The 23,185-nt window shown below is 48.6% G+C and overlaps 1 protein-coding gene, 21 non-coding genes and 1 pseudogene across 24 annotated transcripts in view; all 23 read left to right on the top strand.

Moving 5' to 3' along the window:
- LOC119188147 (uncharacterized) overlaps positions 1-23,185 on the top strand; it is a 99,355-nt gene that overhangs the window by 25,526 nt on the left and 50,644 nt on the right. The window lies entirely within an intron of this gene.
- LOC142777524 (5S ribosomal RNA) lies at positions 569-687 on the top strand. Its single transcript, XR_012888160.1, has one exon. It is a non-coding gene; the product is annotated as a 5S ribosomal RNA (ribosomal RNA).
- LOC142777523 (5S ribosomal RNA) lies at positions 1,384-1,502 on the top strand. The gene has a single exon (XR_012888159.1). It is a non-coding gene; the product is annotated as a 5S ribosomal RNA (ribosomal RNA).
- LOC142777634 (5S ribosomal RNA) lies at positions 2,201-2,319 on the top strand. The gene has a single exon (XR_012888270.1). It is a non-coding gene; the product is annotated as a 5S ribosomal RNA (ribosomal RNA).
- LOC142777722 (5S ribosomal RNA) lies at positions 7,875-7,992 on the top strand (annotated as a pseudogene).
- Positions 8,690-8,808, top strand: LOC142777522 (5S ribosomal RNA). The gene has a single exon (XR_012888158.1). It is a non-coding gene; the product is annotated as a 5S ribosomal RNA (ribosomal RNA).
- Positions 9,507-9,625, top strand: LOC142777521 (5S ribosomal RNA). Its single transcript, XR_012888157.1, has one exon. It is a non-coding gene; the product is annotated as a 5S ribosomal RNA (ribosomal RNA).
- On the top strand, positions 10,320-10,438 carry LOC142777519 (5S ribosomal RNA). The gene has a single exon (XR_012888155.1). It is a non-coding gene; the product is annotated as a 5S ribosomal RNA (ribosomal RNA).
- On the top strand, positions 11,134-11,252 carry LOC142777518 (5S ribosomal RNA). The gene has a single exon (XR_012888154.1). It is a non-coding gene; the product is annotated as a 5S ribosomal RNA (ribosomal RNA).
- On the top strand, positions 11,953-12,071 carry LOC142777517 (5S ribosomal RNA). Its single transcript, XR_012888153.1, has one exon. It is a non-coding gene; the product is annotated as a 5S ribosomal RNA (ribosomal RNA).
- On the top strand, positions 12,773-12,891 carry LOC142777516 (5S ribosomal RNA). Its single transcript, XR_012888152.1, has one exon. It is a non-coding gene; the product is annotated as a 5S ribosomal RNA (ribosomal RNA).
- Positions 13,593-13,711, top strand: LOC142777703 (5S ribosomal RNA). Its single transcript, XR_012888340.1, has one exon. It is a non-coding gene; the product is annotated as a 5S ribosomal RNA (ribosomal RNA).
- LOC142777515 (5S ribosomal RNA) lies at positions 14,409-14,527 on the top strand. The gene has a single exon (XR_012888151.1). It is a non-coding gene; the product is annotated as a 5S ribosomal RNA (ribosomal RNA).
- LOC142777755 (5S ribosomal RNA) lies at positions 15,226-15,344 on the top strand. Its single transcript, XR_012888373.1, has one exon. It is a non-coding gene; the product is annotated as a 5S ribosomal RNA (ribosomal RNA).
- On the top strand, positions 16,043-16,161 carry LOC142777754 (5S ribosomal RNA). Its single transcript, XR_012888372.1, has one exon. It is a non-coding gene; the product is annotated as a 5S ribosomal RNA (ribosomal RNA).
- On the top strand, positions 16,863-16,981 carry LOC142777753 (5S ribosomal RNA). Its single transcript, XR_012888371.1, has one exon. It is a non-coding gene; the product is annotated as a 5S ribosomal RNA (ribosomal RNA).
- Positions 17,683-17,801, top strand: LOC142777752 (5S ribosomal RNA). Its single transcript, XR_012888370.1, has one exon. It is a non-coding gene; the product is annotated as a 5S ribosomal RNA (ribosomal RNA).
- LOC142777751 (5S ribosomal RNA) lies at positions 18,501-18,619 on the top strand. Its single transcript, XR_012888369.1, has one exon. It is a non-coding gene; the product is annotated as a 5S ribosomal RNA (ribosomal RNA).
- LOC142777749 (5S ribosomal RNA) lies at positions 19,319-19,437 on the top strand. Its single transcript, XR_012888367.1, has one exon. It is a non-coding gene; the product is annotated as a 5S ribosomal RNA (ribosomal RNA).
- Positions 20,134-20,252, top strand: LOC142777748 (5S ribosomal RNA). Its single transcript, XR_012888366.1, has one exon. It is a non-coding gene; the product is annotated as a 5S ribosomal RNA (ribosomal RNA).
- On the top strand, positions 20,954-21,072 carry LOC142777747 (5S ribosomal RNA). The gene has a single exon (XR_012888365.1). It is a non-coding gene; the product is annotated as a 5S ribosomal RNA (ribosomal RNA).
- Positions 21,770-21,888, top strand: LOC142777746 (5S ribosomal RNA). The gene has a single exon (XR_012888364.1). It is a non-coding gene; the product is annotated as a 5S ribosomal RNA (ribosomal RNA).
- On the top strand, positions 22,590-22,708 carry LOC142777745 (5S ribosomal RNA). The gene has a single exon (XR_012888363.1). It is a non-coding gene; the product is annotated as a 5S ribosomal RNA (ribosomal RNA).

Raw genomic sequence — 23,185 nt, 5'->3', positions numbered from 1 at the left:
ATCAAAATTTGATGCGTGCGCACATGTGTTTAAATGTTGCACCCAGTGCGCGTGACATACTCTATTTTTTTTTCTCATCCTTCCTTTATCTTTTCTTTTATTTTTGTTCAAAGAAGGAACAGGGCGGGGGTGGGGGGGGGGGGGGGCGTGACTTGCGGGTCAGCATCCGAGTGCCTTTGCCACGAGACCACCGTGGCAGGTTACAATAGCATTAATGGGCATTCCAATATTCCTGCTTTATGTCGGTCCCTCGTGTGCCACTCAGTTATAAAAGCCGACGCAACAGACGTTCGTTAAGTTACAGAAAATGACTTACGAGCATGGCCGGTGGCGGCGGCCCGCAATTGCACACAGAGCTGTGCGTGAACGTTGGTGCGCCCGTGCTGGTGCGCCCCAGCGAAGGAACAGAGCAAGCTCTCTGCCGGAAAACAACAGACATTATTGTCACGTACCTTCGAAGTTTTTTACCAGGATAATATAACACGCTGCATAAGCCGTTAACGGTAACTTGAAAAGATAGAAATCGCTTGCAGTTCGTTATAGATTGTGTTGTAAAATGTCGATTTTCGCCATCGGCCATACCATGCTGAATGCGCCGGTTCTCGTCCGATCACCGAAGCTAAGCAGCATTGGGCTCGGTCAGTACTTGGGAGGGAGACCACCTGGGAACACCGAGTGCTGATGGCACCTTCTTTTACTTTTCGAAATTTCTCTTTTTTATTGCAGAGAAGGAACGTAGGGAGAAGGAGAGAGTTGTTTAATTTTGCGACGTGTTTGGTTGCCCGTATCAATCGCGCACATGACCTTACGTATATAGGCAATCAAAATTTGATGCGTGCGCACATGTGTTTAAATGTTGCACCCAGTGCGCGTGACATACTCTATTTTTTTTTCTCATCCTTCCTTTATCTTTTCTTTTATTTTTGTTCAAAGAAGGAACAGGGCGGGGGTGGGGGGGGGGCGTGACTTGCGGGTCAGCATCCGAGTGCCTTTGCCACGAGACCACCGTGGCAGGTTACAATAGCATTAATGGGCATTCCAATATTCCTGCTTTATGTCGGTCCCTCGTGTGCCACTCAGTTATAAAAGCCGACGCAACAGACGTTCGTTAAGTTACAGAAAATGACTTACGAGCATGGCCGGTGGCGGCGGCCCGCAATTGCACACAGAGCTGTGCGTGAACGTTGGTGCGCCCGTGCTGGTGCGCCCCAGCGAAGGAACAGAGCAAGCTCTCTGCCGGAGAACAACAGACATTATTGTCACGTACCTTCGAAGTTTTTTACCAGGATAATATAACACGCTGCATAAGCCGTTAACGGTAACTTGAAAAGATAGAAATCGCTTGCAGTTCGTTATAGATTGTGTTGTAAAATGTCGATTTTCGCCATCGGCCATACCATGCTGAATGCGCCGGTTCTCGTCCGATCACCGAAGCTAAGCAGCATTGGGCTCGGTCAGTACTTGGGAGGGAGACCACCTGGGAACACCGAGTGCTGATGGCACCTTCTTTTACTTTTCGAAATTTCTCTTTTTTATTGCAGAGAAGGAACGTAGGGAGAAGGAGAGAGTTGTTTAATTTTGCGACGTGTTTGGTTGCCCGTATCAATCGCGCACATGACCTTACGTATATAGGCAATCAAAATTTGATGCGTGCGCACATGTGTTTAAATGTTGCACCCAGTGCGCGTGACATACTCTATTTTTTTTTTCTCATCCTTCCTTTATCTTTTCTTTTATTTTTGTTCAAAGAAGGAACAGGGCGGGGGTGGGGGGGGGGGCGTGACTTGCGGGTCAGCATCCGAGTGCCTTTGCCACGAGACCACCGTGGCAGGTTACAATAGCATTAATGGGCATTCCAATATTCCTGCTTTATGTCGGTCCCTCGTGTGCCACTCAGTTATAAAAGCCGACGCAACAGACGTTCGTTAAGTTACAGAAAATGACTTACGAGCATGGCCGGTGGCGGCGGCCCGCAATTGCACACAGAGCTGTGCGTGAACGTTGGTGCGCCCGTGCTGGTGCGCCCCAGCGGAGGAACAGAGCAAGCTCTCTGCCGGAGAACAACAGACATTATTTTCACGTACCTTCGAAGTTTTTTACCAGGATAATATAACACGCTGCATAAGCCGTTAACGGTAACTTGAAAAGATAGAAATCGCTTGCAGTTCGTTATAGATTGTGTTGTAAAATGTCGTTTTTCGCCATCAGCCATACCATGCTGAATGCGCCGGTTCTCGTCCGATCACCGAAGCTAAGCAGCATTGGGCTCGGTCAGTACTTGGGAGGGAGACCACCTGGGAACACCGAGTGCTGATGGCACCTTCTTTTACTTTTCGAAATTTCTCTTTTTTATTGCAGAGAAGGAACGTAGGGAGAAGGAGAGAGTTGTTTAATTTTGCGACGTGTTTGGTTGCCCGTATCAATCGCGCACATGACCTTACGTATATAGGCAATCAAAATTTGATGCGTGCGCACATGTGTTTAAATGTTGCACCCAGTGCGCGTGACATACTCTATTTTTTTTTTCTCATCATTCCTTTATCTTTTCTTTTATTTTTGTTCAAAGAAGGAACAGGGCGGGGGTGGGGGGGGGGGGCGTGACTTGCGGGTCAGCATCCGAGTGCCTTTGCCACGAGACCACCGTGGCAGGTTACAATAGCATTAATGGGCATTCCAATATTCCTGCTTTATGTCGGTCCCTCGTGTGCCACTCAGTTATAAAAGCCGACGCAACAGACGTTCGTTAAGTTACAGAAAATGACTTACGAGCATGGCCGGTGGCGGCGGCCCGCAATTGCACACAGAGCTGTGCGTGAACGTTGGTGCGCCCGTGCTGGTGCGCCCCAGCGAAGGAACAGAGCAAGCTCTCTGCCGGAGAACAACAGACATTATTGTCACGTACCTTCGAAGTTTTTTACCAGGATAATATAACACGCTGCATAAGCCGTTAACGGTAACTTGAAAAGATAGAAATCGCTTGCAGTTCGTTATAGATTGTGTTGTAAAATGTCGATTTTCGCCATCGGCCATACCATGCTGAATGCGATTCCACTTCCAGCTTTCGAGCGATACGGTCGCGGAATGTTCGGCTCCGACGGAGCGGTATCAGCGGCCCGACCGGGCCGCGGTGACAGGGTTCTTGCGCCTAGCGCCGACGATTATCAGGTGATTTTGCCCAATCTGCCTTCCGGACGCATCGCTGCGAATACCGTTTTCATGCATGGTGACCCGAGAGCCCGGCCTTACCGCGTCGAAGATTACCGGGACACTTTGGCCAAGCTTGGTGCGCTCGACGACGTTTTGGCGTTGGGGGCGTATCAAATGAACCACGTATGGGCTGTGACACTGACGAGTGCTGAGGCTGCTCGGAAGTTGCTCTCCGCCGTCGATGTGAAGGTAAAGGATCGCCCATGTTTGCTCATTGACCCAAATAACCGCGAGGTTCGCTTGAAGCTTCACTGGTTGCTGCACGGCGTGACCGACGAAGACGTGCGTGTTGCCTTGACTCCCTATGGGAAAGTGTTCGAAGTGAAACGGGAGAAGTGGCGAGCTCCGGGCATCACAGAAAAGGGCTCAACGACGCGGTCTGTGGGACTAAAGCTGCACTCCGACGTCAAGGTGGATGACATTCCGCACCAGCTCAAGATTGCCGGAGAGCTGACTCTCGTTGTCGTTCCAGGCCGTGCACCATTGTGCCTACGGTGCAAGAGTACCGGTCACATACGTCGCGACTGCCGAGTACCCCGCTGCAGTCGTTGTCGCCGCTTCGGCCACGAAGACGCCGACTGCGCGAAGACATATGCCAGTGTGACTGGACCAGCGCAGGAAAGTGATGCACTGGAGCACCTCATGGACGAAGCAGACTCGGAAGAAACAGCAGGAGTTAACCCGAGCTGTGCTGTGGAAGATGGGTCGTCATGCCGTCAAGAAGAGGGCGTGTGTGAAGCACCAGGTAAGCCCGACGCCGGGCTTCCATATGAAGGCGTAGGCGAGAGTAGTGAAAAGGTGGATGCAAGCAGCACCGGCGACACGTGTCTTGGCTCAGCAGACGAGACCCCCTCCGAGGCTGAACCGATGACTGGGATTGAAAGCGACAGTGGCACTGTGACGGGGAAGCGTCCCCGTGACGAAGGGAAAAAAGACAAGGGCACCACTGCTGCCTCGCCGGACGAACCACCCGCCAAGACGGCTCCCGCTCGGCGGCCTACCATCCGGCCACGGCCAAACATTTCGTCGGAGCGCAAGACGGCGGAAACGCCGCCTTCGCCAACTTAAGGACTGTACTGGGACAAGGCGTTCAGGAAGGAATTGCAGTTGTAAGGTAAGCGCCATGCCCCTGGGTTTTTCGTAGCCTTACAATGGTGCAAATAGAAAATTCAATCCGTGTGGCCACTTTAAATGTGCGTGGCCTGGCCTCACGGAGAAAACAATGTCAACTTTATCGGCTAGTAAGTGACCTCGACCTTGACATACTGGCAGTCCAAGAGACTAAAGTCCATGGTGACGATGAAACTGGGGGCATGGTGCGCCAATTCTTGCCGCGGTATTCTGTTGTAGTTAGCCATGCCATAGGGACTTCTGGTTGCGTTTTGTTCGTCAGACAGAGTCTGGGTGCTAAAGTAGAAGCGTCAACGTCATGTCCGTCTGGTCGGCTCATTGTTTGTGATCTTTTGTTTTCGGGATTGGAATGGCGCGTAATATGCTTGTACGCACCGACTGTCACTGACGAAAGACGCATATTTTTCGAACAACTGAAGCAGTATACCAAATGTAATAGGCTTCTAATCATTATTGGCGATTTCAACTGCGTCCTTTCAGCCAAAGACAAAACTAGCGAACGACCTTACAGGGATGCAAGTACGGCTGTCTTAAGCGATATGGTAAGAGAACATGGTTTGGAGGATGTGGCTGAATGTCTCGGTGGTGGCCGGACTATGCAGTACACCCACTTTCAGGCAGCCAGCCATGCCCGACTAGATAGGGCGTACGTGAGTGTAGAATTGGTACCGATTTGCAAGGCATACCGTGTTAACGCCGTTTCATTTAGTGACCACTGCTTGGTTAGCTTTGTAGTAGCTAGCACGAAAGAAATGAAAAGGGCCTTCGAGTGGCAACTATGGAAATTGAATTCGAATCTGCTGAGTGATGAAAAATTTATGGAGGAAGTAATGACGGAAGTTGAAAAAATGAAAGTTCGCAGTAAAAAGACGTTTAGAGAAAAATGGGAGAACTTCAAGCAGGTCGTTAAATTGAAGGCTTTGGAACGCTCGAGCGCTATAAGTAGAGAAAAAGGAGCAGAAGAAAAGCTCATGCGCAGAAACCTGGAAAAATTGCTCCTCGAAGAATGTAGAATGCCCGGCATGTTTCTTGAAGATATTCGCGCGTTGAAAAGTAAAATTGAGCGGTTCGATGTCGAAAGATACCGCGGTGCTATGGTTCGGGCAAGAGCCGTGCGACTGATAACGGCAGAAGCACCGTCAAAAAGGGCGTTGGGCTCAGAAAAGTGGCATGCGCGTCGTAATCAGATAACAGAAATTGAACACGAGGGTGAGGTCAGCGATGTCGCAGATGTTATCGAGCGTGCTTTCTTTGAGCACTTCCATGGTTTATTCGCCGCCAGCTCAGTTGATGTCGATCGTTTTAAAAAAGATTTTTTACCGCTGATGCCGAAGCTTGACAATAATGCAAAAGAATTATTGGAGGAACCCATTTCGGAAGAGGAAGTTAACAGTGCTATTGAAAGTATGCATCCCGGGAAATCGCCTGGCCCTGATGGCCTTACTTCCGCCTTTTATAAGTGTTTCAAGTATGAAATAACACCAGTCTTAGCCGACGTTTATAATGAGGCATTCGAGCTGAAAATATTACCCCCGTCCTTTTCATCATCTCACACTGTTCTTATACCAAAATCGGAAGACCCCGTTGCACTGCGCAAAGTAAATTCTTACCGCCCAATCTGCCTCACTAATGGAGATTACAAGATATTCATGAAAATCCTAGCTAAAAGGTTGCAAACAGTCATTACGGAGCTCGTGGGGCCGCATCAGACGTGCGGCATTAAAGGTCGAACTATCCTCACGAATATACACGCAGCCCGGAGCATCCTCGAATGTTGCGACGCTATTGGTGCGCGAGTCGCAATGTTGCAAATCGACCTCGAGAAGGCTTTTGACAGGGTGCCTCATGAAATTCTGCTGTGCATCCTAGATTATGTGAATTTAGGGAAAATAATCAAAGAGGGGGTTGTCATGGCGTACCGAGACTGCTCAACGCGGCTAATCGTTAACAAGGTGGTGGGGAAGCGCATCCCAGTCAAGCGTTCGGTCCGTCAGGGTTGTCCTCTCTCACCACTATTGTTTTGTTTGTACATAGAGTCCTTTTGTTTGAGTGTCATAAAGAATGACTGTGTTCGTGGGTTTAAGCTGCACGAGGTTGAAGTCCGACTGTTGGCGTATGCCGACGATATTGCCATTTTTTGCGCGGACTCTGACAGCATAGCAGATGCTGTCAAAGGCGTTACTAACTTCTGTGTTGCAAGTGGCAGCGCTGTAAACTGGGGAAAATGCCTTGGCTTTTGGCACGGTGACTGGGCAGAAACCCCTGACAGTTTTGCCAGCATAAGGTTTGTTACGACACCGGTGAAATACTTGGGTGCCCCCCTCGAATGCTACAAAGACAGCGACTCGTACTGGAGGAGCCAAGTGGATAACCTGCGGGAAAGAGTGAACAAGTGGAATGGCTGGAATTGGTCTATGTTTTCTAAAGCCACAATTTGCAACATATTCTTAGTGAGTAAAATTTGGTATATCTTACAAGTCTTACATTGTTCAAGGGTAAACATCCAAAAATTTCACCGTGTGTTCGCTGTCTTTGTGTGGGAATCGTCTTGGGAAAGATCGAGTCGGACCAATTTATTTCTTCGAGTGCGAAATGGAGGACTCGGCTTGTCGCATTTGTTTTTAAGACAGGTAGTCAATCGATTTTGTTTCTTTAGAGATGTCGACAACCCATTCCTTCGCACTGTCTGTCAACTTCGCCTGGGGCAACACTTGCCTAACATGGTTGTATCAACCTGCAGCGTACCTGGTGGTGTTTATGGCTTTCTCCGCGAAGTTGTACTTTCTTGTAGGTTTCTGTCAGTGCGGTTTTCACTTGAATACTTGAGTCAAGTCCGACGAAGAAAGTTGTACAAGGACCTACGTGATATGTTTTTACCAGTGCCTTTGTATCGGTCCCTTTACAATGTATGCCATGGCCACACTGTACTAAAGCGCGTCAAGGCGATGAAAATATCGCCAGGTGCTAAGAATTTCTTTTTTAAATTACATACCGGTACGCTGACCGTCAAAACCTGGATGGCTGCAAAGGGGTTTTACGTTCCTTGGGGCACGCATTGCATAATATGCAGAAAGGAGGAGACAATTGAGCATGTATTCATTGACTGCGGGGATGCTGTTTTTCTTTGGGACGTGCTCCAGCGCACGATCAAAAAAGATTTCCCCATTGATGCATATGGCATCCGCTATTTGCAAATACAAAGTGACGATGGTACCCCATATGATATGATAATGCTTATGGCTCTTCATAGCATTTGGAAATCCAGGATGGCAGCCATGCACTTTGATGTAGATGCACGAGCACCCACCCAGTACTTCAAAGAGTATATAAGAAATTTTGTGGATGAACAAAAGTTGGAGGAATTCCCCCCAGAATGGTTGCCGCGCGTCGAATTACTATCGACGATAAAAACATTTTAACAGATGCGTGGCCACATCGTTTGAGCCACGGTTTTTACAATGTTTTGGATTGTGTTGTGTATCAGTTAATGTGTGTATTGTTTACGTGAGCCGAAAACAGGCAATAAAGAAAAAAAAAAAATCGGCCATACCATGCTGAATGCGCCGGTTCTCGTCCGATCACCGAAGCTAAGAGCATTGGGCTCGGTCAGTACTTGGGAGGGAGACCACCTGGGAACACCGAGTGCTGATGGCACCTTCTTTTACTTTTCGAAATTTCTCTTTTTTATTGCAGAGAAGGAACGTAGGGAGAAGGAGAGAGTTGTTTAATTTTGCGACGTGTTTGGTTGCCCGTATCAATCGCGCACATGACCTTACGTATATAGGCAATCAAAATTTGATGCGTGCGCACATGTGTTTAAATGTTGCACCCAGTGCGCGTGACATACTCTATTTTTTTTTCTCATCCTTCCTTTATCTTTTCTTTTATTTTTGTTCAAAGAAGGAACAGGGCGGGGGTGGGGGGGGGGGCGTGACTTGCGGGTCAGCATCCGAGTGCCTTTGCCACGAGACCACCGTGGCAGGTTACAATAGCATTAATGGGCATTCCAATATTCCTGCTTTATGTCGGTCCCTCGTGTGCCACTCAGTTATAAAAGCCGACGCAACAGACGTTCGTTAAGTTACAGAAAATGACTTACGAGCATGGCCGGTGGCGGCGGCCCGCAATTGCACACAGAGCTGTGCGTGAACGTTGGTGCGCCCGTGCTGGTGCGCCCCAGCGAAGGAACAGAGCAAGCTCTCTGCCGGAGAACAACAGACATTATTGTCACGTACCTTCGAAGTTTTTTACCAGGATAATATAACACGCTGCATAAGCCGTTAACGGTAACTTGAAAAGATAGAAATCGCTTGCAGTTCGTTATAGATTGTGTTGTAAAATGTCGTTTTTCGCCATCGGCCATACCATGCTGAATGCGCCGGTTCTCGTCCGATCACCGAAGCTAAGCAGCATTGGGCTCGGTCAGTACTTGGGAGGGAGACCACCTGGGAACACCGAGTGCTGATGGCACCTTCTTTTACTTTTCGAAATTTCTCTTTTTTATTGCAGAGAAGGAACGTAGGGAGAAGGAGAGAGTTGTTTAATTTTGCGACGTGTTTGGTTGCCCGTATCAATCGCGCACATGACCTTACGTATATAGGCAATCAAAATTTGATGCGTGCGCACATGTGTTTAAATGTTGCACCCAGTGCGCGTGACATACTCTATTTTTTTTTTCTCATCCTTCCTTTATCTTTTCTTTTATTTTTGTTCAAAGAAGGAACAGGGCGGGGGTGGGGGGGGGGGCGTGACTTGCGGGTCAGCATCCGAGTGCCTTTGCCACGAGACCACCGTGGCAGGTTACAATAGCATTAATGGGCATTCCAATATTCCTGCTTTATGTCGGTCCCTCGTGTGCCACTCAGTTATAAAAGCCGACGCAACAGACGTTCGTTAAGTTACAGAAAATGACTTACGAGCATGGCCGGTGGCGGCGGCCCGCAATTGCACACAGAGCTGTGCGTGAACGTTGGTGCGCCCGTGCTGGTGCGCCCCAGCGAAGGAACAGAGCAAGCTCTCTGCCGGAGAACAACAGACATTATTGTCACGTACCTTCGAAGTTTTTTACCAGGATAATATAACACGCTGCATAAGCCGTTAACGGTAACTTGAAAAGATAGAAATCGCTTGCAGTTCGTTATAGATTGTGTTGTAAAATGTCGATTTTCGCCATCGGCCATACCATGCTGAATGCGCCGGTTCTCGTCCGATCACCGAAGCTAAGCAGCATTGGGCTCGGTCAGTACTTGGGAGGGAGACCACCTGGGAACACCGAGTGCTGATGGCACCTTCTTTTACTTTTCGAAATTTCTCTTTTTTATTGCAGAGAAGGAACGTAGGGAGAAGGAGAGAGTTGTTTAATTTTGCGACGTGTTTGGTTGCCCGTATCAATCGCGCACATGACCTTACGTATATAGGCAATCAAAATTTGATGCGTGCGCACATGTGTTTAAATGTTGCACCCAGTGCGCGTGACATACTCTATTTTTTTTTCTCATCCTTCCTTTATCTTTTCTTTTATTGTTGTTCAAAGAAGGAACAGGGCGGGGGTGGGGGGGGCGTGACTTGCGGGTCAGCATCCGAGTGCCTTTGCCACGAGACCACCGTGGCAGGTTACAATAGCATTAATGGGCATTCCAATATTCCTGCTTTATGTCGGTCCCTCGTGTGCCACTCAGTTATAAAAGCCGACGCAACAGACGTTCGTTAAGTTACAGAAAATGACTTACGAGCATGGCCGGTGGCGGCGGCCCGCAATTGCACACAGAGCTGTGCGTGAACGTTGGTGCGCCCGTGCTGGTGCGCCCCAGCGAAGGAACAGAGCAAGCTCTCTGCCGGAGAACAACAGACATTATTGTCACGTACCTTCGAAGTTTTTTACCAGGATAATATAACACGCTGCATAAGCCGTTAACGGTAACTTGAAAAGATAGAAATCGCTTGCAGTTCGTTATAGATTGTGTTGTAAAATGTCGTTTTTCGCCATCGGCCATACCATGCTGAATGCGCCGGTTCTCGTCCGATCACCGAAGCTAAGCAGCATTGGGCTCGGTCAGTACTTGGGAGGGAGACCACCTGGGAACACCGAGTGCTGATGGCACCTTCTTTTACTTTTCGAAATTTCTCTTTTTTATTGCAGAGAAGGAACATAGGGAGAAGGAGAGAGTTGTTTAATTTTGCGACGTGTTTGGTTGCCCGTATCAATCGCGCACATGACCTTACGTATATAGGCAATCAAAATTTGATGCGTGCGCACATGTGTTTAAATGTTGCACCCAGTGCGCGTGACATACTCTATTTTTTTTTCTCATCCTTCCTTTATCTTTTCTTTTATTTTTGTTCAAAGAAGGAACAGGGCGGGGGTGGGGGGGGGCGTGACTTGCGGGTCAGCATCCGAGTGCCTTTGCCACGAGACCACCGTGGCAGGTTACAATAGCATTAATGGGCATTCTAATATTCCTGCTTTATGTCGGTCCCTCGTGTGCCACTCAGTTATAAAAGCCGACGCAACAGACGTTCGTTAAGTTACAGAAAATGACTTACGAGCATGGCCGGTGGCGGCGGCCCGCAATTGCACACAGAGCTGTGCGTGAACGTTGGTGCGCCCGTGCTGGTGCGCCCCAGCGAAGGAACAGAGCAAGCTCTCTGCCGGAGAACAACAGACATTATTGTCACGTACCTTCGAAGTTTTTTACCAGGATAATATAACACGCTGCATAAGCCGTTAACGGTAACTTGAAAAGATAGAAATCGCTTGCAGTTCGTTATAGATTGTGTTGTAAAATGTCGTTTTTCGCCATCGGCCATACCATGCTGAATGCGCCGGTTCTCGTCCGATCACCGAAGCTAAGCAGCATTGGGCTCGGTCAGTACTTGGGAGGGAGACCACCTGGGAACACCGAGTGCTGATGGCACCTTCTTTTACTTTTCGAAATTTCTCTTTTTTATTGCAGAGAAGGAACGTAGGGAGAAGGAGAGAGTTGTTTAATTTTGCGACGTGTTTGGTTGCCCGTATCAATCGCGCACATGACCTTACGTATATAGGCAATCAAAATTTGATGCGTGCGCACATGTGTTTAAATGTTGCACCCAGTGCGCGTGACATACTCTATTTTTTTTTCTCATCCTTCCTTTATCTTTTCTTTTATTTTTGTTCAAAGAAGGAACAGGGCGGGGGTGGGGGGGGGGGGGGCGTGACTTGCGGGTCAGCATCCGAGTGCCTTTGCCACGAGACCACCGTGGCAGGTTACAATAGCATTAATGGGCATTCCAATATTCCTGCTTTATGTCGGTCCCTCGTGTGCCACTCAGTTATAAAAGCCGACGCAACAGACGTTCGTTAAGTTACAGAAAATGACTTACGAGCATGGCCGGTGGCGGCGGCCCGCAATTGCACACAGAGCTGTGCGTGAACGTTGGTGCGCCCGTGCTGGTGCGCCCCAGCGAAGGAACAGAGCAAGCTCTCTGCCGGAGAACAACAGACATTATTGTCACGTACCTTCGAAGTTTTTTACCAGGATAATATAACACGCTGCATAAGCCGTTAACGGTAACTTGAAAAGATAGAAATCGCTTGCAGTTCGTTATAGATTGTGTTGTAAAATGTCGTTTTTCGCCATCGGCCATACCATGCTGAATGCGCCGGTTCTCGTCCGATCACCGAAGCTAAGCAGCATTGGGCTCGGTCAGTACTTGGGAGGGAGACCACCTGGGAACACCGAGTGCTGATGGCACCTTCTTTTACTTTTCGAAATTTCTCTTTTTTATTGCAGAGAAGGAACGTAGGGAGAAGGAGAGAGTTGTTTAATTTTGCGACGTGTTTGGTTGCCCGTATCAATCGCGCACATGACCTTACGTATATAGGCAATCAAAATTTGATGCGTGCGCACATGTGTTTAAATGTTGCACCCAGTGCGCGTGACATACTCTATTTTTTTTCTCATCCTTCCTTTATCTTTTCTTTTATTTTTGTTCAAAGAAGGAACAGGGCGGGGGTGGGGGGGGGGGGGGGGCGTGACTTGCGGGTCAGCATCCGAGTGCCTTTGCCACGAGACCACCGTGGCAGGTTACAATAGCATTAATGGGCATTCCAATATTCCTGCTTTATGTCGGTCCCTCGTGTGCCACTCAGTTATAAAAGCCGACGCAACAGACGTTCGTTAAGTTACAGAAAATGACTTACGAGCATGGCCGGTGGCGGCGGCCCGCAATTGCACACAGAGCTGTGCGTGAACGTTGGTGCGCCCGTGCTGGTGCGCCCCAGCGAAGGAACAGAGCAAGCTCTCTGCCGGAGAACAACAGACATTATTGTCACGTACCTTCGAAGTTTTTTACCAGGATAATATAACACGCTGCATAAGCCGTTAACGGTAACTTGAAAAGATAGAAATCGCTTGCAGTTCGTTATAGATTGTGTTGTAAAATGTCGTTTTTCGCCATCGGCCATACCATGCTGAATGCGCCGGTTCTCGTCCGATCACCGAAGCTAAGCAGCATTGGGCTCGGTCAGTACTTGGGAGGGAGACCACCTGGGAACACCGAGTGCTGATGGCACCTTCTTTTACTTTTCGAAATTTCTCTTTTTTATTGCAGAGAAGGAACGTAGGGAGAAGGAGAGAGTTGTTTAATTTTGCGACGTGTTTGGTTGCCCGTATCAATCGCGCACATGACCTTACGTATATAGGCAATCAAAATTTGATGCGTGCGCACATGTGTTTAAATGTTGCACCCAGTGCGCGTGACATACTCTATTTTTTTTTCTCATCCTTCCTTATCTTTTCTTTTATTTTTGTTCAAAGAAGGAACAGGGCGGGGGTGGGGGGGGGGGGGGGGCGTGACTTGCGGGTCAGCATCCGAGTGCCTTTGCCACGAGACCACCGTGGCAGGTTACAATAGCATTAATGGGCATTCCAATATTCCTGCTTTATGTCGGTCCCTCGTGTGCCACTCAGTTATAAAAGCCGACGCAACAGACGTTCGTTAAGTTACAGAAAATGACTTACGAGCATGGCCGGTGGCGGCGGCCCGCAATTGCACACAGAGCTGTGCGTGAACGTTGGTGCGCCCGTGCTGGTGCGCCCCAGCGAAGGAACAGAGCAAGCTCTCTGCCGGAGAACAACAGACATTATTGTCACGTACCTTCGAAGTTTTTTACCAGGATAATATAACACGCTGCATAAGCCGTTAACGGTAACTTGAAAAGATAGAAATCGCTTGCAGTTCGTTATAGATTGTGTTGTAAAATGTCGATTTTCGCCATCAGCCATACCATGCTGAATGCGCCGGTTCTCGTCCGATCACCGAAGCTAAGCAGCATTGGGCTCGGTCAGTTTTTGGGAGGGAGACCACCTGGGAACACCGAGTGCTGATGGCACCTTCTTTTACTTTTCGAAATTTCTCTTTTTTATTGCAGAGAAGGAACGTAGGGAGAAGGAGAGAGTTGTTTAATTTTGCGACGTGTTTGGTTGCCCGTATCAATCGCGCACATGACCTTACGTATATAGGCAATCAAAATTTGATGCGTGCGCACATGTGTTTAAATGTTGCACCCAGTGCGCGTGACATACTCTATTTTTTTTTCTCATCCTTCCTTTATCTTTTCTTTTATTTTTGTTCAAAGAAGGAACAGGGCGGGGGTGGGGGGGGGGGCGTGACTTGCGGGTCAGCATCCGAGTGCCTTTGCCACGAGACCACCGTGGCAGGTTACAATAGCATTAATGGGCATTCCAATATTCCTGCTTTATGTCGGTCCCTCGTGTGCCACTCAGTTATAAAAGCCGACGCAACAGACGTTCGTTAAGTTACAGAAAATGACTTACGAGCATGGCCGGTGGCGGCGGCCCGCAATTGCACACAGAGCTGTGCGTGAACGTTGGTGCGCCCGTGCTGGTGCGCCCCAGCGAAGGAACAGAGCAAGCTCTCTGCCGGAGAACAACAGATATTATTGTCACGTACCTTCGAAGTTTTTTACCAGGATAATATAACACGCTGCATAAGCCGTTAACGGTAACTTGAAAAGATAGAAATCGCTTGCAGTTCGTTATAGATTGTGTTGTAAAATGTCGATTTTCGCCATCGGCCATACCATGCTGAATGCGCCGGTTCTCGTCCGATCACCGAAGCTAAGCAGCATTGGGCTCGGTCAGTACTTGGGAGGGAGACCACCTGGGAACACCGAGTGCTGATGGCACCTTCTTTTACTTTTCGAAATTTCTCTTTTTTATTGCAGAGAAGGAACGTAGGGAGAAGGAGAGAGTTGTTTAATTTTGCGACGTGTTTGGTTGCCCGTATCAATCGCGCACATGACCTTACGTATATAGGCAATCAAAATTTGATGCTTGCGCACATGTGTTTAAATGTTGCACCCAGTGCGCGTGACATACTCTATTTTTTTTTTCTCATCCTTCCTTTATCTTTTCTTTTATTTTTGTTCAAAGAAGGAACAGGGCGGGGGTGGGGGGGGGGGCGTGACTTGCGGGTCAGCATCCGAGTGCCTTTGCCACGAGACCACCGTGGCAGGTTACAATAGCATTAATGGGCATTCCAATATTCCTGCTTTATGTCGGTCCCTCGTGTGCCACTCAGTTATAAAAGCCGACGCAACAGACGTTCGTTAAGTTACAGAAAATGACTTACGAGCATGGCCGGTGGCGGCGGCCCGCAATTGCACACAGAGCTGTGCGTGAACGTTGGTGCGCCCGTGCTGGTGCGCCCCAGCGAAGGAACAGAGCAAGCTCTCTGCCGGAGAACAACAGACATTATTGTCACGTACCTTCGAAGTTTTTTACCAGGATAATATAACACGCTGCATAAGCCGTTAACGGTAACTTGAAAAGATAGAAATCGCTTGCAGTTCGTTATAGATTGTGTTGTAAAATGTCGATTTTCGCCATCGGCCATACCATGCTGAATGCGCCGGTTCTCGTCCGATCACCGAAGCTAAGCAGCATTGGGCTCGGTCAGTACTTGGGAGGGAGACCACCTGGGAACACCGAGTGCTGATGGCACCTTCTTTTACTTTTCGAAATTTCTCTTTTTTATTGCAGAGAAGGAACGTAGGGAGAAGGAGAGAGTTGTTTAATTTTGCGACGTGTTTGGTTGCCCGTATCAATCGCGCACATGACCTTACGTATATAGGCAATCAAAATTTGATGCGTGCGCACATGTGTTTAAATGTTGCACCCAGTGGGCGTGACATACTCTATTTTTTTTCTCATCCTTCCTTTATCTTTTCTTTTATTTTTGTTCAAAGAAGGAACAGGGCGGGGGTGGGGGGGGGGGGGCGTGACTTGCGGGTCAGCATCCGAGTGCCTTTGCCACGAGACCACCGTGGCAGGTTACAATAGCATTAATGGGCATTCCAATATTCCTGCTTTATGTCGGTCCCTCGTGTGCCACTCAGTTATAAAAGCCGACGCAACAGACGTTCGTTAAGTTACAGAAAATGACTTACGAGCATGGCCGGTGGCGGCGGCCCGCAATTGCACACAGAGCTGTGCGTGAACGTTGGTGCGCCCGTGCTGGTGCGCCCCAGCGAAGGAACAGAGCAAGCTCTCTGCCGGAGAACAACAGACATTATTGTCACGTACCTTCGAAGTTTTTTACCAGGATAATATAACACGCTGCATAAGCCGTTAACGGTAACTTGAAAAGATAGAAATCGCTTGCAGTTCGTTATAGATTGTGTTGTAAAATGTCGATTTTCGCCATCGGCCATACCATGCTGAATGCGCCGGTTCTCGTCCGATCACCGAAGCTAAGCAGCATTGGGCTCGGTCAGTACTTGGGAGGGAGACCACCTGGGAACACCGAGTGCTGATGGCACCTTCTTTTACTTTTCGAAATTTCTCTTTTTTATTGCAGAGAAGGAACGTAGGGAGAAGGAGAGAGTTGTTTAATTTTGCGACGTGTATGGTTGCCCGTATCAATCGCGCACATGACCTTACGTATTTAGGCAATCAAAATTTGATGCGTGCGCACATGTGTTTAAATGTTGCACCCAGTGCGCGTGACATACTCTATTTTTTATTTCTCATCCTTCCTTTATCTTTTCTTTTATTTTTGTTCAAAGAAGGAACAGGGCGGGGGTGGGGGGGGGGGGGGCGTGACTTGCGGGTCAGCATCCGAGTGCCTTTGCCACGAGACCACCGTGGCAGGTTACAATAGCATTAATGGGCATTCCAATATTCCTGCTTTATGTCGGTCCCTCGTGTGCCACTCAGTTATAAAAGCCGACGCAACAGACGTTCGTTAAGTTACAGAAAATGACTTACGGGCATGGCCGGTGGCGGCGGCCCGCAATTGCACACAGAGCTGTGCGTGAACGTTGGTGCGCCCGTGCTGGTGCGCCCCAGCGAAGGAACAGAGCAAGCTCTCTGCCGGAGAACAACAGACATTATTGTCACGTACCTTCGAAGTTTTTTACCAGGATAATATAACACGCTGCATAAGCCGTTAACGGTAACTTGAAAAGATAGAAATCGCTTGCAGTTCGTTATAGATTGTGTTGTAAAATGTCGATTTTCGCCATCGGCCATACCATGCTGAATGCGCCGGTTCTCGTCCGATCACCGAAGCTAAGCAGCATTGGGCTCGGTCAGTACTTGGGAGGGAGACCACCTGGGAACACCGAGTGCTGATGGCACCTTCTTTTACTTTTCGAAATTTCTCTTTTTTATTGCAGAGAAGGAACGTAGGGAGAAGGAGAGAGTTGTTTAATTTTGCGACGTGTTTGGTTGCCCGTATCAATCGCGCACATGACCTTACGTATATAGGCAATCAAAATTTGATGCGTGCGCACATGTGTTTAAATGTTGCACCCAGTGCGCGTGACATACTCTATTTTTTTTTCTCATCCTTCCTTTATCTTTTCTTTTATTTTTGTTCAAAGAAGGAACAGGGCGGGGGTGGGGGGGGGGGGGGGCGTGACTTGCGGGTCAGCATCCGAGTGCCTTTGCCACGAGACCACCGTGGCAGGTTACAATAGCATTAATGGGCATTCCAATATTCCTGCTTTATGTCGGTCCCTCGTGTGCCACTCAGTTATAAAAGCCGACGCAACAGACGTTCGTTAAGTTACAGAAAATGACTTACGAGCATGGCCGGTGGCGGCGGCCCGCAATTGCACACAGAGCTGTGCGTGAACGTTGGTGCGCCCGTGCTGGTGCGCCCCAGCGAAGGAACAGAGCAAGCTCTCTGCCGGAGAACAACAGACATTATTGTCACGTACCTTCGAAGTTTTTTACCAGGATAATATAACACGCTGCATAAGCCGTTAACGGTAACTTGAAAAGATAGAAATCGCTTGCAGTTCGTTATAGATTGTGTTGTAAAATGTCGATTTTCGCCATCGGCCATACCATGCTGAATGCGCCGGTTCTCGTCCGATCACCGAAGCTAAGCAGCATTGGGCTCGGTCAGTACTTGGGAGGGAGACCACCTGGGAACACCGAGTGCTGATGGCACCTTCTTTTACTTTTCGAAATTTCTCTTTTTTATTGCAGAGAAGGAACGTAGGGAGAAGGAGAGAGTTGTCTAATTTTGCGACGTGTTTGGTTGCCCGTATCAATCGCGCACATGACCTTACGTATATAGGCAATCAAAATTTGATGCGTGCGCACATGTGTTTAAATGTTGCACCCAGTGCGCGTGACATACTCTATTTTTTTTTTCTCATCCTTCCTTTATCTTTTCTTTTATTTTTGTTCAAAGAAGGAACAGGGCGGGGGTGGGGGGGGGGGGCGTGACTTGCGGGTCAGCATCCGAGTGCCTTTGCCACGAGACCACCGTGGCAGGTTACAATAGCATTAATGGGCATTCCAATATTCCTGCTTTATGTCGGTCCCTCGTGTGCCACTCAGTTATAAAAGCCGACGCAACAGACGTTCGTTAAGTTACAGAAAATGACTTACGAGCATGGCCGGTGGCGGCGGCCCGCAATTGCACACAGAGCTGTGCGTGAACGTTGGTGCGCCCGTGCTGGTGCGCCCCAGCGAAGGAACAGAGCAAGCTCTCTGCCGGAGAACAACAGACATTATTGTCACGTACCTTCGAAGTTTTTTACCAGGATAATATAACACGCTGCATAAGCCGTTAACGGTAACTTGAAAAGATAGAAATCGCTTGCAGTTCGTTATAGATTGTGTTGTAAAATGTCGTTTTTCGCCATCGGCCATACCATGCTGAATGCGCCGGTTCTCGTCCGATCACCGAAGCTAAGCAGCATTGGGCTCGGTCAGTACTTGGGAGGGAGACCACCTGGGAACACCGAGTGCTGATGGCACCTTCTTTTACTTTTCGAAATTTCTCTTTTTTATTGCAGAGAAGGAACGTAGGGAGAAGGAGAGAGTTGTTTAATTTTGCGACGTGTTTGGTTGTCCGTATCAATCGCGCACATGACCTTACGTATATAGGCAATCAAAATTTGATGCGTGCGCAGATGTGTTTAAATGTTGCACCCAGTGCGCGTGACATACTCTATTTTTTTTTTCTCATCCTTCCTTTATCTTTTCTTTTATTTTTGTTCAAAGAAGGAACAGGGCGGGGGTGGGGGGGGGGGGCGTGACTTGCGGGTCAGCATCCGAGTGCCTTTGCCACGAGACCACCGTGGCAGGTTACAATAGCATTAATGGGCATTCCAATATTCCTGCTTTATGTCGGTCCCTCGTGTGCCACTCAGTTATAAAAGCCGACGCAACAGACGTTCGTTAAGTTACAGAAAATGACTTACGAGCATGGCCGGTGGCGGCGGCCCGCAATTGCACACAGAGCTGTGCGTGAACGTTGGTGCGCCCGTGCTGGTGCGCCCCAGCGAAGGAACAGAGCAAGCTCTCTGCCGGAGAACAACAGACATTATTGTCACGTACCTTCGAAGTTTTTTACCAGGATAATATAACACGCTGCATAAGCCGTTAACGGTAACTTGAAAAGATAGAAATCGCTTGCAGTTCGTTATAGATTGTGTTGTAAAATGTCGTTTTTCGCCATCGGCCATACCATGCTGAATGCGCCGGTTCTCGTCCGATCACCGAAGCTAAGCAGCATTGGGCTCGGTCAGTACTTGGGAGGGAGACCACCTGGGAACACCGAGTGCTGATGGCACCTTCTTTTACTTTTCGAAATTTCTCTTTTTTATTGCAGAGAAGGAACGTAGGGAGAAGGAGAGAGTTGTTTAATTTTGCGACGTGTTTGGTTGCCCGTATCAATCGCGCACATGACCTTACGTATATAGGCAATCAAAATTTGATGCGTGCGCACATGTGTTTAAATGTTGCACCCAGTGCGCGTGACATACTCTATTTTTTTTTCTCATCCTTCCTTTATCTTTTCTTTTATTTTTGTTCAAAGAAGGAACAGGGCGGGGGTGGGGGGGGGGCGTGACTTGCGGGTCAGCATCCGAGTGCCTTTGCCACGAGACCACCGTGGCAGGTTACAATAGCATTAATGGGCATTCCAATATTCCTGCTTTATGTCGGTCCCTCGTGTGCCACTCAGTTATAAAAGCCGACGCAACAGACGTTCGTTAAGTTACAGAAAATGACTTACGAGCATGGCCGGTGGCGGCGGCCCGCAATTGCACACAGAGCTGTGCGTGAACGTTGGTGCGCCCGTGCTGGTGCGCCCCAGCGAAGGAACAGAGCAAGCTCTCTGCCGGAGAACAACAGACATTATTGTCACGTACCTTCGAAGTTTTTTACCAGGATAATATAACACGCTGCATAAGCCGTTAACGGTAACTTGAAAAGATAGAAATCGCTTGCAGTTCGTTATAGATTGTGTTGTAAAATGTCGATTTTCGCCATCGGCCATACCATGCTGAATGCGCCGGTTCTCGTCCGATCACCGAAGCTAAGCAGCATTGGGCTCGGTCAGTACTTGGGAGGGAGACCACCTGGGAACACCGAGTGCTGATGGCACCTTCTTTTACTTTTCGAAATTTCTCTTTTTTATTGCAGAGAAGGAACGTAGGGAGAAGGAGAGAGTTGTTTAATTTTGCGACGTGTTTGGTTGCCCGTATCAATCGCGCACATGACCTTACGTATATAGGCAATCAAAATTTGATGCGTGCGCACATGTGTTTAAATGTTGCACCCAGTGCGCGTGACATACTCTATTTTTTTTTCTCATCCTTCCTTTATCTTTTCTTTTATTTTTGTTCAAAGAAGGAACAGGGCGGGGGTGGGGGGGGGGGGGGGCGTGACTTGCGGGTCAGCATCCGAGTGCCTTTGCCACGAGACCACCGTGGCAGGTTACAATAGCATTAATGGGCATTCCAATATTCCTGCTTTATGTCGGTCCCTCGTGTGCCACTCAGTTATAAAAGCCGACGCAACAGACGTTCGTTAAGTTACAGAAAATGACTTACGAGCATGGCCGGTGGCGGCGGCCCGCAATTGCACACAGAGCTGTGCGTGAACATTGGTGCGCCCGTGCTGGTGCGCCCCAGCGAAGGAACAGAGCAAGCTCTCTGCCGGAGAACAACAGACATTATTGTCACGTACCTTCGAAGTTTTTTACCAGGATAATATAACACGCTGCATAAGCCGTTAACGGTAACTTGAAAAGATAGAAATCGCTTGCAGTTCGTTATAGATTGTGTTGTAAAATGTCGATTTTCGCCATCGGCCATACCATGCTGAATGCGCCGGTTCTCGTCCGATCACCGAAGCTAAGCAGCATTGGGCTCGGTCAGTACTTGGGAGGGAGACCACCTGGGAACACCGAGTGCTGATGGCACCTTCATTTACTTTTCGAAATTTCTCTTTTTTATTGCAGAGAAGGAACGTAGGGAGAAGGAGAGAGTTGTTTAATTTTGCGACGTGTTTGGTTGCCCGTATCAATCGCGCACATGACCTTACGTATCTAGGCAATCAAAATTTGATGCGTGCGCACATGTGTTTAAATGTTGCACCCAGTGCGCGTGACATACTCTATTTTTTTTTCTCATCCTTCCTTTATCTTTTCTTTTATTTTTGTTCAAAGAAGGAACAGGGCGGGGGTGGGGGGGGGGGCGTGACTTGCGGGTCAGCATCCGAGTGCCTTTGCCACGAGACCACCGTGGCAGGTTACAATAGCATTAATGGGCATTCCAATATTCCTGCTTTATGTCGGTCCCTCGTGTGCCACTCAGTTATAAAAGCCGACGCAACAGACGTTCGTTAAGTTACAGAAAATGACTTACGAGCATGGCCGGTGGCGGCGGCCCGCAATTGCACACAGAGCTGTGCGTGAACGTTGGTGCGCCCGTGCTGGTGCGCCCCAGCGAAGGAACAGAGCAAGCTCTCTGCCGGAGAACAACAGACATTATTGTCACGTACCTTCGAAGTTTTTTACCAGGATAATATAACACGCTGCATAAGCCGTTAACGGTAACTTGAAAAGATAGAAATCGCTTGCAGTTCGTTATAGATTGTGTTGTAAAATGTCGTTTTTCGCCATCGGCCATACCATGCTGAATGCGCCGGTTCTCGTCCGATCACCGAAGCTAAGCAGCATTGGGCTCGGTCAGTACTTGGGAGGGAGACCACCTGGGAACACCGAGTGCTGATGGCACCTTCTTTTACTTTTCGAAATTTCTCTTTTTTATTGCAGAGAAGGAACGTAGGGAGAAGGAGAGAGTTGTTTAATTTTGCGACGTGTTTGGTTGCCCGTATCAATCGCGCACATGACCTTACGTATATAGGCAATCAAAATTTGATGCGTGCGCACACGTGTTTAAATGTTGCACCCAGTGCGCGTGACATACTCTATTTTTTTTTCTCATCCTTCCTTTATCTTTTCTTTTATTTTTGTTCAAAGAAGGAACAGGGCGGGGGTGGGGGGGGGGGGGGGCGTGACTTGCGGGTCAGCATCCGAGTGCCTTTGCCACGAGACCACCGTGGCAGGTTACAATAGCATTAATGGGCATTCCAATATTCCTGCTTTATGTCGGTCCCTCGTGTGCCACTCAGTTATAAAAGCCGACGCAACAGACGTTCGTTAAGTTACAGAAAATGACTTACGAGCATGGCCGGTGGCGGCGGCCCGCAATTGCACACAGAGCTGTGCGTGAACGTTGGTGCGCCCGTGCTGGTGCGCCCCAGCGAAGGAACAGAGCAAGCTCTCTGCCGGAGAACAACAGACATTATTGTCACGTACCTTCGAAGTTTTTTACCAGGATAATATAACACGCTGCATAAGCCGTTAACGGTAACTTGAAAAGATAGAAATCGCTTGCAGTTCGTTATAGATTGTGTTGTAAAATGTCGATTTTCGCCATCGGCCATACCATGCTGAATGCGCCGGTTCTCGTCCGATCACCGAAGCTAAGCAGCATTGGGCTCGGTCAGTACTTGGGAGGGAGACCACCTGGGAACACCGAGTGCTGATGGCACCTTCTTTTACTTTTCGAAATTTCTCTTTTTTATTGCAGAGAAGGAACGTAGGGAGAAGGAGAGAGTTGTTTAATTTTGCGACGTGTTTGGTTGCCCGTATCAATCGCGCACATGACCTTACGTATATAGGCAATCAAAATTTGATGCGTGCGCACATGTGTTTAAATGTTGCACCCAGTGCGCGTGACATACTCTATTTTTTTTTCTCATCCTTCCTTTATCTTTTCTTTTATTTTTGTTCAAAGAAGGAACAGGACGGGGGTGGGGGGGGGGGGGCGTGACTTGCGGGTCAGCATCCGAGTGCCTTTGCCACGAGACCACCGTGGCAGGTTACAATAGCATTAATGGGCATTCCAATATTCCTGCTTTATGTCGGTCCCTCGTGTGCCACTCAGTTATAAAAGCCGACGCAACAGACGTTCGTTAAGTTACAGAAAATGACTTACGAGCATGGCCGGTGGCGGCGGCCCGCAATT

Source organism: Rhipicephalus microplus, chromosome X (assembly GCF_043290135.1).
Source record: "Rhipicephalus microplus isolate Deutch F79 chromosome X, USDA_Rmic, whole genome shotgun sequence".
NCBI lineage: Eukaryota > Metazoa > Arthropoda > Arachnida > Ixodida > Ixodidae > Rhipicephalus > Rhipicephalus microplus.
This window is presented reverse-complemented; position numbering and strand designations above follow the sequence as displayed.